Source organism: Ornithorhynchus anatinus, chromosome 7 (assembly GCF_004115215.2).
Source record: "Ornithorhynchus anatinus isolate Pmale09 chromosome 7, mOrnAna1.pri.v4, whole genome shotgun sequence".
Classification (NCBI taxonomy): domain Eukaryota; kingdom Metazoa; phylum Chordata; class Mammalia; order Monotremata; family Ornithorhynchidae; genus Ornithorhynchus; species Ornithorhynchus anatinus.
In genome coordinates this window covers 451404-465883 of record NC_041734.1, presented here as the reverse complement: position 1 = coordinate 465883, position 14480 = coordinate 451404, and the positions used below count along the sequence as shown (strand labels likewise).

At 53.3% G+C, this 14480-nt stretch overlaps 1 long non-coding RNA gene across 2 annotated transcripts in view; it reads left to right on the top strand.

Annotated features, from left to right (window-relative positions):
- The first annotated feature begins 477 nt into the window (after positions 1-477).
- Positions 478-14480, top strand: part of LOC114813211 — a 50117-nt gene continuing 36114 nt past the window's right edge. For both annotated transcript variants that reach the window (XR_003760874.2, XR_003760876.2), the window contains exon 1: positions 478-649. This is a non-coding gene — a long non-coding RNA (uncharacterized LOC114813211). The remainder of the gene's footprint in view (positions 650-14480) is intronic.

Genomic DNA, 14480 nt, shown 5'->3' with positions numbered 1-14480 from the left:
GGCCCTCCTGCCCCCGCCCCAGGACCTCCTGCCCCCGCCTCCTGCCCCCCGGCCCCGCCCCCACAGCCCCTGCCCCCACTCCCTACCGTCAGGCCCCGCCCCTTGACCTCCTGACCTGCCCATCTGCCCCTACCTGCCAGGCGGCCCCCCCCCCCACCCCCCTCCGTCTCCGGATCCCCCCCCGGCCCGGTCTCTCGGACCCCCCTCCGGACCCCGGCGTCCGGTCCCCCGTCCCCGAATCCCAAGTCCCGAGGCCCTCCGGTCGGTCCGCGGCCCGGGAATCGCGGTAGGAAGGTTAGGACTACTGCAGGATTTCTAGCCCAGATGTACATATGATGATAATAATAATAATGTTGCCATCTGTTAAGCATTTACTATGTGCCCAGCACTGTTCTAAGCGCTGGGGCGGACCCAAGGGGATCGGGTTGTCCCACATGGGGCTCACGGTCTTAATCCCCATTTTACAGAGGAGGTAACTGAGGCACAGTTATTTTTCTGTCTAGTTATTCTTTCTGTATGTATATACGTTGTATTCTGTATGACTATATATTCTAGAGATCCATGAGATTTCTGTGTCAGCAGAGAAGCAGCGTGGCTTAGCGGAAAGAGCCCGGGCTGGGGAGTCGGAGGTCGTGGGTTGTGACTTTGGGTAAGTCGCTTCACTTCTCTACGCCTCGGGCGCCTCATCTGTAAAATGGGAATTTCGACCGAGCCCCGCGTGGGACGGCCTGCTCGCTTTTTATCTATCCCGGCGCTTAGGAGGGCGCTTGGCACAAAGCGAGCGCTTAACGAGTACCGTCGTTATTACCGTTATCGTTATCCCGCGGCCACCGACGGGCTTCCTCGGCCTCCTCGTGAGCAGATCAACCTTGTCCTCTGGCCCCTCTTGGTCACGTAGGGCGATTATATTAATGAGCGTCCCCGCTTCCAGCCTCCTTGTGGGCGGGAAAGATGTCTACCGATTCTACGCTGTACTCTCATTTGTTCGTACGGTCGCATTTATCGAGTGCTCACTGTATGCCGAGCACCGCACTGAGCGCTTGGGGGGACCGTACGGCAATAAAACAGTCACGCTCCCTGCCCACGGCGGGCTTAGGGTCGGGGAGACGGACGTCAATACGGATAAATGAAATTACGGATATTTACCTAAGCGCTGGGGGGCTGGGAAGGGGGAAGAGCAAAGGGAGCAGGTCAGGGCGACGCAGAAGGGAGTGGGAGATGGAGCTTCATCTGGGAAGGCCTCTTGGAGGAGATGGGCCTTCAATAAGGCTTCGAAAGGGGGGAGAGTCATCGTCTGTCAGATCTGAGGAGGGAGGGCGTTCGGGGCCCGAGGCGGGACGTGGGCCGGGGGTCGGTGGTGCGAAAGGCGAAATCGCGGCACGGCGAGAAGGCTAGTATTAGAGGAGTGAAGCGTGCGAGCTCAGTCGTAAAAGGAGAGAAGTGAGGCGAGGTAGGAGATGGAGTGCTTTTAAAGCCGACGGCGAGAGGTTTTCGTTTGCTGCGGAGGTGGATGGGCGACCCCCTGGAGTTTTGGGGGGAGCCGGGTGACACGTCCTGAACGTTTTTGTCGAAAGATGATCCGGGCAGCAGAGCGAAGTCTGGACCGGAATGGGGAGAGACGGGAGGCTGGGAGGTCAGCGTGGGAGGCTGATGGAGTAAGTCAGGAGGTTAGGATGGATGATTACGTTAATGTGGTGGAGCTTTGGATGGAGAGGAAAGGGTGGATTTTAGCGCTGTGGCGAAGGCGGGACCGACGGGATTTAGCCATGGATTGAATACGTGGGTTGAACGAGCTCAGCCAACGGGCGGTGGCATTCCCTCGGAATTCCTGGGGCCTTGGTTGTGCAAAGTCAGGAGGCGGTCTCCGGGAGGTGGGCCGGGAAGTGTGCGAGGGAGGAAGGACGGAGCGCGTATCCGGTGGGAAGGACCGGGCGGACCCCGCTCCCGCCGGGGACAGGTCGGGGGTCCGAGTTGACCCCGGGCAGAGTCGGCAGCGCAGCCCTGCTGTTAACAGAGCGGCGCTGTGGGACGGACCGACTGGCCCGCGGGCGGCAGGCCAAGTCAGGCAGTGCCCCCCGCCCCGCCCCCGCTGACCTGCGCGTCCTGTGGACCGTCCCCTGTCCAGCTGCAGTTCGCTGTGTTCAGTGCAGTGGGGTTGGGGAGGGGGGACGACGCGGGAGAGGCGCTAGAAGAGAGTGGCAGAAATGACCTAAGGATGGAAAAAATAATGAGAACCGTAGCAGGAGAGACGGTGGAGAGACACGATCCCTCTAGACTGTCAGCTCGTTGTGGCCAGGGAATGCGTCTGTTATACTGTTATAGCGTACTCCCCCGAGCGCTTAGTACAGTGCTCTGCACACAGTAAGCGCTCAGTCGATGTGATTGCCTGAGGGACACAGGACCGTCCCTGTGAGGGATGCACTCTGGAAGGCTGGTGGACACCTGCCCAGGGATGGGGAAGGAACGGCCTGATGACCTGATATTTTCTGCCCCCCAAGGGGCAGGGTCCTTTCACCCGCTTGGAGGCAGGAGGTTGGACTCGTGATCTCTGGAGGTTGCTCGCAGACGTGGATTCCGGCCTGAAGCAGCTGGAGTCGGAGGAAATTCCTTTGGGAGACGGGAGGTGAAAGGCCAACTGGGTTTCTGAGGCCTCCCCAGCCTTCCCACCACTACTAAAATCTCATCTGACTTCTCTCTTAGCTACCTCGCCTATTTTCCATCCTTCTTGTGTCAAATATGCCTTTGGGTCCATATCCACTAATCATTTAGGTTCTCACCAACCCCCCGGCACTTATGTCCATATTTTTAATTCCGATATTTCCCCTACCTCGTTAATAATCATTTAATTTTGGTATTTGTTAAGCACTTACTATGTGCCAAGCACTGTTATAAGCGCTGGGGTAGATTCAAGGTCATCAGGTTGTCCCACGTGGGGGTGACAGCCTTAATCCCCATTTTACAGATGAGGGAACCGAGGCACAGAGAAATGAAGTGACTTGCCCATAGTCACACAGCTGATAAACGGCGGAGCGGAGATTAGAAACCACCATCTCTGACTTCCAAGCCCAGGCTCTTTCCACTGAGCCACGCTGCTTCCACTGGGACCTGGGTTCTAAACCTGAATCTTCCTCCTGCCTGCTGTGTGATCTTGGGCAAACCACCTAACTCCTCCGGGCTTCAGTTTTCTCATCTGTAAAACGGGGATTCATAACCCGTTCTCCCTCCTATCTAGACTGTGAGTCCCACGTGAGACAGGAATTCATCCTGATTACTTTATATCTACCCAGTACTTTAGTATAGTACAAATGCCACTATAATTATGAATTTTCTTTAGTGTCTGTCTTCCCGGCCAGAGTGAAGAATCATAGCTACTAGTCTCCCAAGGGCTTAGTACAGTGCTCTGCTCATAGTAGCAGCGTGGCCTAGCGGATAGAGCCCAGACCTGGGTCAGAGGACCCGGGTTCTGATCCCAGCTCCGCCACCTGTCTCCTGTGAGACCTTGGACAGGTCATTTCATTTCCTCTGTGCCTCAGTTCCCTCATCTGTAAAATGAGGATTAAGACTGTGACCCCCCATATGGGACATGGACTGTGTCCATCTCAATACAGTGCTCAGTACAGAGTCTGGCACATAGTAAGCATTTAACAAATACCAAAAAAAAAAAAAAGAGTCAGAAAAAATAAAATAAATGGTGGTATTTGTTAAGCGCTTATTATGTGCAAAGCACTGTTCTAAGCGCTGGTGGATACAAGGAGATCAGGTTGTCCCACGTGGGGCTCATAGTTTTAATCCCCATTTTAAGCGCTTACTCTGTGCAGAGCACTGTTCTAAGCTCTGCGGTAGATGCAGGGTAATCAGGTGGTCCCACGTGAGGCTCACAGTTAATCCCCATTTTACAGACCAGGGAACTGAGGCCCAGAGAAGTGAAGTGACTTGCCCAAAGTCACAAAGCTGGCAAGCGACAGAGCCGGGATTCGAACCCATGAACCCTGACTCCCAAGCCCGGGCTCTTTCCACCGTGCCACGGCTGACCTGGGTTCTAACCCTGGCTCCTCCACTTGTCTGCTGTGAGCTCTTGGGCAAGTCACTTCACTTCTCTGGGCCTCAGTTACCTCAGCTGAAAAATGAGTTAGGGGTACGAGCTGGACGAAGGGATAGGGGAGCGAGTGGATTGAGTTCAGTGGAGAGAGTGCTGTAGTGAGCCCCATGTGGGTCAGGCACTGTGTCCAACCCGATTAGCTTGTATCAACCCCTGGCATACATTAAGTGCTTAATAAATACCATAAAAAAAGAAGAGAGAGAGAAGATAGGTGCTCAGTAAATCCCACGGATCGATGGGGCTGCTGCTGCCCCTGTTTGCTTTTGCTTTTAGAGAAGCAGGGTGGCTCAGTGAAAAGAGCCCGGGCTTGGGAGTCAGAAGTCACGGGTTCTGATCCCTGCTGTGCCGCTTGTCAGCTGTGTGACTTGGGGCAAGTCACTTCACTTCTCTGGGCCTCAGTTCCCTCGTCTGTAAAATTGAGGGAACTGTAAAATCCCAATTGTACGTTCCAAGCGCTCTGCTCTGCACGTAGTAAGCGTTCAATAAATACTATTGAATGAATGAATAAAATGGGGATGAAGACTGTGAGCCCCACTTGGGACAACCTGATCGCCTTGTATCCCCCCCAGCGCTTAGAACGGGGCTTTGCACAGAGTAGGCGCTTAACAAATACCACAATTATTATTATTTTGCACTGCTGAAGTTTGGTTCCATTCACTGTCTCGAGGCTGTAGTCCTCCAGCCTTGAGTCTAGCCTAGCGCCGGCGCGCTGCAAAGCCCGACACTTCTAGAGCCAGATCCCTGTCCGTACCCCAGCCCGGCCAACTACCTCCCCCTTCCCGCACGGTGCGTTGGGCCAGCGCTGGACGGAACGACGGCAGCCTCTGCCGTTGGACAACGCGCCCGCACCTCCCAAATCCAGTCGTCGACTAATTCCCTGGGCTCAGTGACCCCCGGGGGAGGCCAGGAGACGCTAGAGAAATAATATCGTTGGTATTTGTTAAGCGCTTACTATGTGCAGAGCACTGTCCTAAGCGCTGGGGGAGATACGGGGTCATCAGGTTCTCCCACGTGAGGCTCACGGTTAATCCTCATTTTCCAGATGAGGTAACCGAGGCCCAGAGAAGTGAAGTGACTCGCCCACAGTCACACAGCTGACGAGTGGCAGAGCCGGGAGTCGAACCCATGACCTCTGACTCCGAAGCCCAGGCCCTTTCCACTGAGCCACGCTGCTTCCAGTAAATAGTAGCAGTGATAGTAGTACGACTAGTAATTGTCAGCTGTGTGACCGTGGGCAAGTCACTTAACTTCTCTGTGCCTCAGTTACCTCACCTGTAAAATGGGGATTCATAATAATAATAATAATAATGTTGGTATTTGTTAAGCGCTTACTACGTGCAGAGCACCGTTCTAAGGGCTGGGGGAGATACAGGGTAATCAGGTCGTCCCACGTGAGGCTCACAGTCTTAATCCCCATTTTACAGAGGAGGTAACCGAGGCCCAGAGAAGTGGAGTGACTCGCCCACAGTCACCCAGCTGACGAGTGGCAGAGCCGGGATTTGAACCCATGACCTCAGACTCCGAAGCCCGGGCCCTTTCCACCGAGCCACGCCGCTTCTCTGATTAAGATGTGAGCCCCACTTGGGACCCCCTGGAATTAGATACCACCCCTGACCCTCAGAGGCCTTGCAATCTAAATCTGGACTGTAAACTCATTATGGCAGGGAACGTGTCTGCTGATTCTTTTGTACCGTACTCTCCCAGGAGCTCAGTACAGTGCTCTGTAAATAGTAAGCACTCTAATAAATACCATTGATTGATTAAAAATGGGATTAAAAAGGGAGAGAAAGGACTGGCAACGGGCGCCTAAGGAGAGATGAAACAAACGATGAAGAGGACGTAAAATCACGGACAAATGCACAAAATAAAAATAGGGCACTGTAGCTAGAGGAGCAGAATTTTGTTAGGACCCCAAGAAATTGCATATTCCATTCCCCATTTGCAGTGGCTTTCGGGCACCGGCCCGGCGCACACTGAAGTTATCCGACAGCAAGCAGCAACCATTATGTGGATAGAGCGGACTTTAGTCTTTGCAGACTCCTGCCCCCTGACAGAGCGCCCTGAAGAACGACCCTTTAGAAAAAAAATCCCTGTAGAAAGACCCCAGAGACCTAGGGAGCCCCATTTCTTCTTCTCCCACTCCTTCTCTTTCACCCTGGCACTTGGATTTGCCCCCTTTATTCACCCCTCCCTCAGCCCAACAGCATTTATGTATTTATGTACTGCCATTGATTTATTTAGATTAAAGTCTGTCCCCCCCCAGACGGTAAGTTTATTGTGGGCGGGGAATATTTCTGGCAACTCTGTCATATTAGAGAAGCACCGTGGCTCAATGGTAAGAGCACGGGCTTTGGAGTCAGAGGTCGTGGGTTCGATTCCTGGCTCGGCCGCTTGTCAGCTGTGTGACTTTGGGCAAGTCACTTCACTTCTCGGTGCCTCAGTCACCTCATCTGTAAAATGGGGATTAAGACTATGAGCTCCACGTGGGACGACCTGGTTCCCCTGTGTCTACCCCAGCGCTTAGAACAGTGCTCGGCACATAGTAAGCGCTTAACAAATACCAACATTATTATTATTATTATCATATCGTACTCCCTTAAGCGCTTAATGCGGTGCTCGGCACACAGTAAATAATAATAATAATAATGTTGGTATCTGTTAAGCTCTTCCTATGTGCAGAGCACCATTCTAAGCGCTGGGGTAGATACAGGGTCATCAGGTTGTCCCACTTGAGGCTCACAGTTAATCCCCATTTGACAGATGAGGTAACTGAGGCACAGAGAAGTGAAGCGACTCGCCCACGGTCACCCAGCTGACGAGTGGCAGAGCCGGGAGTCGAACCCGTGACCTCTGGCTCCCAAGCCCGGGCCCTTTCCACTGAACAGTGCCCTGCGCACAATAAGCTCTCAATAAATACGATTGAGTGAACGGATGCCGGGTGACCTTGGACAAGTCACTTAACGGTGCCTCAGTTACCTCGTCGGTCAAATGAGGAGCAAGACTGTGAGCCCCAGGTGGGACAAAGGATGGCTTGAGTGGCTCACTCCAGTGCCTGGCGCGCACTAATCATTAGCGTCATTATTATTATTAATAATAATAATTTCATCGATTGAGTCATCCCCCACTGACGCTTCCTCTGAGCGCCACCCAGAGGACAAAAAGGTCGGTCACTTCCTTCTCTGTCCACACACACCGGGCGGATTTAGCGTGAGCTTAGGGGTCACTTTAGCGTGAGCTCGGGTGTCACCTAGGCTTGGCGCGCCTGGCGCGTTGCCTACGTTTGGCATGACCCTTCGAAAGAGCCCCTCGCTTGTGGCTGCCGCTCCCAGCCCTAGGCCGCCCGCGTCCACGAGAAGCCGAGCCCCAACCGGCCAGGACCGCCCGGGGCCGACCGCACCCCCTGGCCAAGCGGGGCGCCCCAGGTTTCTGCGTTAGACAGAAGGGCAGGTAGCCCCCACCTGGGCCGTGTGACCCCCGTTACTCCGGCCCACCCCAAACCTCCGGACCCCCCCGCAGGCTGGAGCAGCCTCTTGTAGGCCCCGGGCCCAGTGCATTCTGAGGTCTGGATTTTGGACACCCTCCAGTCTCCTTCAGTCCCTCTCCCCACCTTGCCTCTCCTTTCATTCATTCGATAGTATTTACGGAGCGCTTACTCTGTGCAGAGCACTGTACTAAGCGCTCGGAATGGACAATTCGGCCGATAGAGACAATCCCCGCCCAGTGACGGGCTCACAGTCTAATCGGGGGAGACGGATGGACAAAAACAAGTCGACATAATCACGATAAATAGAATGAAGGGGATGGACACCTCATTAACAAAATGAATAGGGGAATAAAAATATAGACGAACGAGCACAGGGCTGAGGGGAAGGGAGAGGGGGAGGAGCAGAGGGAAAGGGGGCTTAGCTGAGGGGAGGTGAACGGGGGAAGAGGGAGGGAGCAGAGGGCGGAGGGGACCTCGGTCACCTCACAGTCTTCACCCCCATTTTACAGATGAGGTAACTGAGGTACGGTTCTCCCCTACCGTCACCCGCCCCATAGTCTCGAGAGGGACGGGACGATGGGAAAGCCGAAATGACGGCTCAGCGTCCCAGTTCCTGGCCTGCTTCCGGCCCAGCCTCTGCCATGGGCCCCTTGACCAGGGGCAGGGGCGGCTCTCACAGTGCCAGGCCCCCGAGAGAGGCAAGGGCAGTGGGCCACACCCGCCCCGGAGAGCAGACCGCCCATCCCACCGGCAACCAGGCCCGTTTTGGACCAGGGAACCACCAGGTCATGCTCTGAGAGTGGAATTTGCGACGGCCTATGCGTGGGACGTGCAGCCCTGGCACTGCTGGACCAAACATCGGGCCTACTTTCTCTTTTTATGGTGTCTGTTAAGCACTTACTATGTTCCAGGCGCTGTTGTTGTCGTCGTGGTTTATGGTATTTATTAGGTTCTTACTCTGTATCAGGCAGTGTGGTTGTTTTGGGGGAAGCAACACGTGGTGGTGGATAGAACACGGGCCTGGGAGTCAGAAAGTCATGAGTTCTGATCCAGGCTCTGCCACGTGCCTGCTGTGTGACTGTGGGCAAGTTCATTCATTCATTCGATCGTATTTATTGAGCGCTTACTATGTGCAGAGCACTGTACTAAGCGCTTGGAATGGACAATTCGGCAACAGATAGAGACACTCCCTGCCCGACGACGGGCTCGCGGTCCAAACGGGGAAGACGGACAGACAACGAAACAAAACAAAGCGAGTGGTCTGGCGTCAAAGTCACTTCACTTTTCTGGACCTTACTTCTCTCATCTGTAAAATGGGGATGGAGACTGGGAGCCCCATGTGGGGCTCCTTTCCCTACTACCCTTCCTTTCCAAAATCCTAGAACGAGTCGTCTACAATCGATGCTTAGAATTCCTTAACTCCCATTCTCTCCTAGACCCCCTCCGATCTGGCTTCCATCCCCTCCGCTCTACCGAGACCGCTCTCTCTAAGGTCACCCGTGACCTCCTTCTTGCCAGATCCGATGGCTCCTACTCCATTCTGATCCTCCTCGACCTCTCTGCTGCCTTTGACACCGTCGACCATCCCCTCCTCCTCCATACCTCATCTCACCTCGGCTTCACGGACTCCGTCCTCTCCCGGTTCTCCTCTCACCTCTCCGGCCGGTCATTCTCGGTCTCCTTCGCCGGAGCCTCCTCCCCCTCCCATCCTTTAACCGTTGGAGTTCCTCAAGGGTCAGTTCTCGGCCCTCTTCCGTTCTCCATTTACACTCACTCCCTCGGTGAACTCATCCGCTCTCACGGCTTCGACTACCATCTCTACGCGGATGACACGCGGATCTACATCTCCGCCCCCGTCCTCTCCCCCTCCCTTCGGGCTCGCGTCTCCTCCCGCCTCCGGGACGTCTCCGCCTGGATGTCGGCCCGCCACCTAAAACTCAACGTGAGCGAGACCGAGCTCCTCGTCTTCCCTCCCGAACCCGGTCCTCTCCCAGACTTCTCTATCACCGTGGATGGCACGACCGTCCTTCCCGTCTCTCGGGCCCGCGATCTCGGTGTCATCCTTGACTCGTCTCTCTCGTTCACCCCACGCATCCTAGCCGTTACCGAGACCTGCCGGTTTCACCTCTACAATATCGCCGAGATCAGCCCTTTTCCTCTCCACCCAGACGGCTACCTTACCGCTACGGGCTCTCGTTATATCCCGGCTAGACTACCGTGTCAGCCTTCTCTCTGACCTCCCTTCCTCCTCTCTCGCCCCGCTCCAGTCTATTCTTCACTCCGCTGCCCGGCTCATCTTCCCGCAGAAACGATCTGAGCCTGTCACTCCCCTTCTTAAACAACTCCAGTGGTTGCCTATCGACCTCCGCTCCAAACAAAAACTCCTCACTCTAGGCTTCGAGGCTCTCCATCACCTTGCCCCTTCCTACCTCCCCTCCCTTCTCTCTTTCTACCACCCACCCCACACCTTCCGCTCCTCCGCCGCCCACCTCCTCGCCGTCCCTCGGTCTCGCCCGTCCCGCCGTCGACCCCCGGGCCGCGTCCTCCCGCGGTCCCGGAACGCCCTCCCTCCTCACCTCCGCCAAACCGATTCTCTTTCCCTCTTCAAAACCCTACTTAAAACTCACCTCCTCCAAGACGCCTTCCCAGACTGAGCTCCTCTTCTCCCTCTACTCCCTCTGCCACCCCCCCTTCACCTCTCCGCAGCTAAACCCTCTTTTTCCCCTTTTCCCTCCGCTCCTCCACCTCTCCCTTCCCATCCACACAGCACTGTACTCATACGCTCGACTGTATATATTTCCATTGCCCTATTTATTTTGTTAATGAATTGTACATCGCCTCGATTCTATTTAGTTGCCATTGTTCTTACGAGATGTTCTTCCCCTCGACTCTATTTATTGCCATTGTTCTCGTCCGTCCGTCTCTCCCGATCAGACCGTAAGCCCGTCAAACGGCAGGGACCGTCTCTATCTGTTGCCGACTTGTTCATCCCAAGTGCTTAGTACAGTGCTCTGCACATAGTAAGTGCTCAATAAATACTATTGAATGAATGAATGACAGGGACTGTGCCAGACAGACCTAATTAATATATCTGCCCTAGCTCTTAGAACAGTGCTTAGCACAATAATAATAATAATAGTATTTGTCAAGCGCTTACTATGTGCTGAGGACTGTTATAATAATAATAATGTTGGTATTTGTTAAGCGCTTACTATGTGCCAAGCACTGTTCTAAGCGCTGGGGTAGACGTAGGGGAATCAGGTTGTCCCACGTGGGGCTCACAGTCTTAATCCCCATTTTACAGATGAGGGAACTGAGGCACAGAGAAGTTAAGTGACTTGGCCACAGTCACACAGCCGACAAGTGGCAGAGCTGGGATTCGAACTCATGAGACCTGACTCCAAAGCCCATGCTCTTTCCACTGCGCCACGCTGCTTCTAAGCACTGGGGTAGATACAAGGTATTCAGGTTGTCCCACGTGGGGCTTGCAGTCTCAATCCCCATTTTACAGATGAGGTAACTGAGACACAGAGAAGTTAAGTGGCTTGCCCAAGGTCACACAGCCGACAAGTGGCGGAGCCGGGATTAGATCCCACATCCTTTGACTCCCAAGTCCTTGCCCTTTCCACTGAGCCACACTGCCCTGTTTAACAAGTACCATAATTATTGTTATTAAGCACTAATAATAGCAGCATGGCCCAGTGGAAAGAGCAAGGACTTGGGAGTCAGAGGTCATGGGTTTGAATCCCGGCTCTGCCACTTATGAGCTGTGTGATTGTGGGCAAGTCAATTTACTTCTCTGGGCCTCTGTTACCTCATCTGGAAAATGGGGATTAAGACTGCGAGTCTCGTGCGGGACAACCTGATGACCCTGTATCTACCCCAGCGCTTAGAACAGTGCTCTGCACATAGTAAATGCCTAACAAATACCAACACTTGCTATGTGCCAAGCACTGTTGCGGTTGATGTTGTTTATGGTATTTCTTAAGCGCTTACTAGGTGCCAGACACTGTATGAAACGCTGGGGTTGATGTGAACTAATCAGTTTGGACAGAGTCCACGTCCCACATGGGGTTCACAGTCTTAATCCCCATTTTATGGAGGAGGTAACTGAGGCACAGAGAATCAATAATGATGGTATTTGTTAAGCACTTACTATGTGCAAAGCACTGTTCTAAGCGCTGGGGTAGGTACAAGGTTATCAGGTTGTCCCACATAATGATGGTATTTGTTAAGCTATTACTATGTGCAAAGCACCGTTCTAAGCGCTGGAGGGGGGAGATACAAGGTGATCAGGTTGTCCCGGGTGGGGCTCACAGTCTTCATCCCCATCTTACAGATGAGGTCACTGAGGCACAGAGAGGTTAAGTGACTTGCCCAAAGTCACACAGCTGACAAGTATGAAGCCAGGAATAGAACCCACGTCCTCTGACTCCCAAGCCCGGGCTCTTTCCACTGAGCCACGCCGCTTCTCACACGGGGTTCACGGTCTTAATCCTCATTTTACAGATGAGGTGACTGAGGCAAAGAGAATTGAAGTGACTTGCCCAAGGTCACACAGCAGAAAAATGGTAGAGCCGGGATGAGAATTTAGGTACTTGAACTCTCAGGCCCCGGGTTCTACCCACTAGGCTACGCTGCTTCTCGGGGCTACTTCCGCTGACTAGTGTCGGTTTTCCTTCTGCTCTGGTTCGAAGCACTCGAGGCCCGAAAAACTGAAAATGGAGGCAATTTGCCAGGACACAGCAGGTCTGCTTGCCTGACTCTGATACTCCACTGGGTACAAAATGTTGTACTGTAATAATAATAACAACAACGGTAGTAATAATCAGTCGATTGTACTTATGGAGCACTTACCGTGTGAAAAGCATAATAATAATCATTCATTAATCATTCATACTTATTGAGCACTTACTGTGTGCAGAGCACTCTACCGAGTGCTTGAGAGAGTACGCTATAACAGTGAACACATTCCCTGCCCACAACAAAGTTACAGTCTAGAGGGGAGACAGCCATTAATAGAAATAAATAAATTACAGATATGGACGTAAGTGCTGTGGAGCTGGCAGGAGGGGATGAATAAAGGGATCCAGTCCGAATGACACAGAAGGGAGTGGGAGAAGAGGAAAAGAGGGCTTAGTCACGAAAGGCCTCTTGGAGGAGATGGGCCTCCAATAAGGTTTTGAGCGGGGAGAGAGTAATTGTCCGTTGGATTTGAGGAGGGAGGGCTTTGCAGGGTAGAGGCAGGATGTGGGCGAGAGGTCGGCGGCGATTTAGACGAGACGGAGGGACGGTGAGAAGGTTGGCATTGGAGGAACCGAGGGTGTGGGCTGGGCTGGAGTAGGAGGGTAGTGAGGGGAGGTAGGCGGGAGCCAGGGGATTGAGGGCTTTAAAGCCAACGGTGAGAAGTTTTTGTTTGATGGGGAGCCTTCTGGGCACCCACTGGAGGTTCCTGAGGAGTAGGGAAACATGGACTCAATTAACGGTTTTATAGAAAAATGATCCGGGCGGCAGAGTGACGTATGGACTAGAGTGGGGAGAGACAGGAGGCCTGTCTCCCCTCCCCACCCTCTGCTTCTCCCCCTCCCTCCTTCCCCTCCCCTCAGCACTGTGCTCATTTGTATATATTAATGTTGGTATTTGTTGGTATTTGTTAAGCGCTTAGTATGTGCCGAGCACTGTTCTAAGCGCTGGGGTAGACACAGGGGAATCAGGTTGTCCCACGTGCGGCTCACAGTCTTCATCCCCATTTTACAGATGAGGGAACTGAGGCACCGAGAAGTGAAGTGACTTGCCCAAAGTCACACAGCTGACAAGTGGCCGAGCCGGGATTCGAACCCATGACCTCTGACTCCAAAGCCCGGGCTCTTTCCACTGAGCCACGCATCACCCTATTTATTTTGTTAATGAGGTGTACATCCCCTTGATTCTATTTATCTCGATGATGTTGTCTTGTTTTTTTTGTTCCGTTTGGTCTCCCCCGTTTAGACCGTGAGCCCGTCACCGGGCAGGGATCGTCTCTATCTGTGGCCGGATGGTCCATTCCAAGCGCTCAGTACAGTGCTCTGCACCTAGCAAGCGCTCAATAAATACTACTGAATGAATGAAAGGAGGCAGGGAGGTTGGCGAGCAGACTGGTACAGTAATTAAGGTGGGATGGGATAAGTGATTGGATTAATGCGGTAGCAGTTTGGATGGAGAGAAAAGGGCAGATTTTAGCGCCCTTTTAGCGTCGCAATTAATGATATCGATTGTGATAAGCTCTTACTATGTGCCAAGCACTGGGGTAGATACAGTACAATCGGATTGGATACACTTCCTGTCCCCCATGGGGCTTTGGAGTGTAGAGTACTCTCCTTGGGGGCCCACTTAAAAAAAAAAAATTCATGGTATTTGTTGAGTGCTTACTATATGTCAAACGCTGTTAGAGACAAGACAATCAGGTTGGGCACAGTCCATTTCCCACATGGGGCTCGTAGTCTTAATCCCCATTTTACAGATTAGGTAACCGAGGCACAGAGAGATTAAATGACTTGCCCAAGATCCCATAGCAGACAAGAGGTGAGCAGGTATTCATTCATTCATTCAATCGTATTTATTGAGCGCTTACTGTGTGCAGAGCACTGGACTAAGCGCTTGGAACGGACGATTCGGCAACAGAGAGAGACGATCCCTGCCCCATGAAGGGCTCGCAGTCTAAAGCAGCGTGGCTCAGTGGAAAGAGCCCGGGCTTGGGAGTCAGAGGTCATGGGTTCGAATCTTGGCCTTGCCACTTGTCAGCTGTGTGACTGTGGGCAAGTCACTTCACTTCTCTGGGCCTCAGTTCCCTCATCTGGAAAATGGGGATTAACTGTGAGCCTCACGTGGGGCAACCTGATGACCCTACCCCCGTCGCTT